This window comes from Brassica oleracea, chromosome C5 (assembly GCF_000695525.1).
Source record: "Brassica oleracea var. oleracea cultivar TO1000 chromosome C5, BOL, whole genome shotgun sequence".
Lineage (NCBI taxonomy): Eukaryota > Viridiplantae > Streptophyta > Magnoliopsida > Brassicales > Brassicaceae > Brassica > Brassica oleracea.
The window spans coordinates 21,141,970-21,145,498 of NC_027752.1; positions in this window are offsets into that span (position 1 = coordinate 21,141,970).

The window sequence follows — 3,529 nt, forward strand, 5'->3', positions numbered from 1 at the left end:
AAATAGTATATACAGAAAAGGGTACTCAAGAGATTTAATATGGACCAGTCTCACCCATTATCTAGTACATGGGCGTGAGATCACTTGTTTTGGACACTGATCCATTCAGTCCAAAGGTGGACGATAAAGAAGTCCATTTAGTCCTGAGATGGACGATGCAGAAGTCTTGTTTTAGACACTGATCTGATTGGTCCATAGGAAGGACGATGAAGAAGCGTTTGATTTTGGTTTATTTTATACTAACCAGCCCAAAGAGGGGTTATTTGGTTTTGTTGATTTGTTTTCAGACAGGTTATGTTTTACACATGGTGGTACACGCATATCACAGCAACATCATCCAAGATTTCGTGTGTGTATTTGAGGTCAATGACTCAATATGTTCGATCAGATTGTGGCATGGCCGATGGTAAAGAATAACCAACTATCATGTTCGAGGACGAAACATATTCTGCCCAAGATCTTCATCACCCACGGATTGCAGAAAATTGGAGAGGTCCAAGGGACTTTCAGTAATGTCTAAATCAGGGGGAGTAATGTGTGTTGTACTCTTTTTCCTTCACCATGGTTTTGTCTCACTTGGGTTTTCCTTGTAAGGCTTTAATGAAGCAACATTAAAGCACATTACAAACTCTAAATGGTTATGGCATCCAAGAGGAAGTGTTATGAACCAGATTGTGGATGACTCATAACCAAGAGATTATGATTTGTAATCTTTCCATTTATCTATGACGGTGTAATCTCCTATATAAGAAACTCTATATTATGAATAAAGATAAACTTTTCCATTACTTTTATAACAATACAAAGATTTTCAATTTTTACAGAAGTTACAAAGAGAACTAGTAGCGGATAAGACCGAAAAAACTAAACAACACGAGAAGAGAATAAAAGGCAACACCCAGAGCACTAGTAGACAATACAACAGTTTAAAATACACGAGTTAACTGGCTAAGCCGAAGAAACGGCTTGTCCGAGAACTAGCATTGCCAAATGAGAATGATGCCTTTGATATACCACGAGACCACGTTCGGTAGAATGCGGCTTGCCCAAAACGCTACTCCAAATAATTGACACCATTCACCGCGCAGCTTTGCGAAAACTCAAACGAACGAGCACCTGGAACCTCGCTACTACCACCGGAAGTAAGAGACAAGCATTCGAGAGCAAGAGACTGCGTACCTCACTAGAGAACCCTATTTGCGCCATCTGGATAGTCACATCTAGGCCCTGACGTCACACTTATTTATGGCTCGACTTTAAAAGTAATGCGAGCCAAGCAAGAACACGGGCTGCAATGAGAGCAACATCTTGGATATGCTGTTCCAAACCTGCAAACTGGACAGAAGATTAACCCATCATGGTGGCTCAAGCGACCCGACTATGATGCTGGGAAGGCGAATCTTGACGCGAAGCTCCAACGGGAAACCAGAGCACCGAAGACCCCATGGAGAACCGAGAAACCCGCCTCGCGCTAGCACCGAGAACCGGTGATAGGTCCAAAGAGCTTCTCCGGAGAAACAGCGACAGAGAGCCGATGTGAAGACCAAAGAGACGGAACGGAACAGAGAGTGCCTACACGAAGCAGGACACAGCAAACCCAAAAGCGGCGAAGACCGGGGAACAAAGATGGAGCGCTTGCCGGAACGACGCGAACACCGACACAGCTACGACAACCACACAGCCACTTTCGCTACGCCGCACGCGCCTAAGGAGAACCAACTCCGCAGGCCAACTTGACCGGACAAGAGAGAGGGAGCCCACCACTCGACACCGAGCGAGCGAGACCACAAACCCCAAGCCGGACCACTCTACAGAGCAGGAACACCAGATCTGGAAGGAGGAGTCATGAAATCCCGGTCACGCGCCCTCACTGCCAACAAAGGCAAGATCGAGAAAGGGAAAAACACGACCTAACCTTGCTGAAACCCTAAACGCCGACCTCCTCTGCTTCCCCTACTCCCAACCTCGTCTAATCACCAGACGGAACCGGGTTCACGGAGATCCATCTCTGTGGCCACAGATCCAAAATCTTGGGTCCACCAGTAGCTCCAGGGGGTCGACATCACGGCTGGGAGGCGAAGAGAAACAAGAGAGAGGCAATAAAACAAGGAAGAGGAAAGGAATGACCCGCCGGCGGTGGTGCACGGCCAACCACGCGCCGGAGAGAAGAGGAGCTCACAAGTTTGCAGAGATACGGGAGAGAAGGAGAGAGAGAGAAAAGGTGTTTTGGTTGCCCAGTTCAGCATTAAAAAATAAAAAAAAGCTTCACAAATGATGATAGATATCTTTCTGAGGTTGCTATTCGGTCTGACTGGAAATATACAGGTTCTGTTATGTTTTTTAAATTACTGGTACTGTCGGTTATATTCTTATTTTCTGAGTGGGCAGGAAGTTTTTTTTTAAGCTGTGTTCCGTTTGGTTCTCATATAATGATTGGTTTCCTCTAGATTGGTGCTCTTTGTGGTCTTCTGTACAGGTACATAGATGGAGGTCTCGGTATTTGGCAGGAGGCAGGTTCTGTTATGTTAACGTTGTGTGTTGGTTGGAAAGCTCTTATATTGGAGATAATTTAAATATATCAGAGAGTCCACCTTGCTGGTCTAGGGGCTGGTTACTCATTGAGGAGCTCTATGGATACTTGGAGATATGTCACTGCAGTGTTCTTGGTCTAAGAATATGGAAAAGTCAACAGGGGAGGAGACATTTAATTCATGGTTATATGGTTATCAAAGGTTTATCTGGTCTCTGTGTACCGAGTGACTGGTCCTGAACGGTGCTATCGGGGATGTTATAGTTTTTTTGGAAATTTGTAAATGGGTTTGTCAAGGATCTGATGATAGGTGGTCTATTAGCTGTTTAGGAGGAATTTTTTTTCCGGATGTGGCATATGTGGTCCGGTTTATACTGTATTGTAAAAGAGTGGTACACTCTCTTTGGAAGTTTTTTTTACAAGGCTTTGTGAACGGGAAAACTATTTTAACATATGACGATTTTAAGCTGGAATTGTCAAGGCCTCGGAGCTAGTTGGACTATCAGTTATTTACGGGAAATATATTATAAACATAAACCAGCCTTTTTGGTTTTGTCGGAGACAAAACAAAATTTTGAGTTTGTTTAATCCTTTCAGTTTCATTTCGGTTTTAGTCATCTTCACACGGTTGATCCTCAAGGTAGAAGTGGTGGTCTAGCTTTATTTTATGATTCTAGTTATAAGGTCAACTAGATCTCGATCCGCGCAACCGCGCAGATTTTTGTTTTCATTTATTTTTATATAAATATTTTGTTTTCAATTCTAAATTGGTATATATTATAATATATATGTGTCTATCAATTTTTAAAACATAATAAATTTACGGTATATATTTTTCATTGAATAGATTATTTCAAACTTTCACATGTATTTGTATCTTCTTATATATATATTTTCGGATTATTGTTTCATTATTAAAATCGTAACAATATATATAAGGATTAGTAAAATATTGTTTTACTGTCATATTCAAAGATATTGTAACATTTCACAAATTTA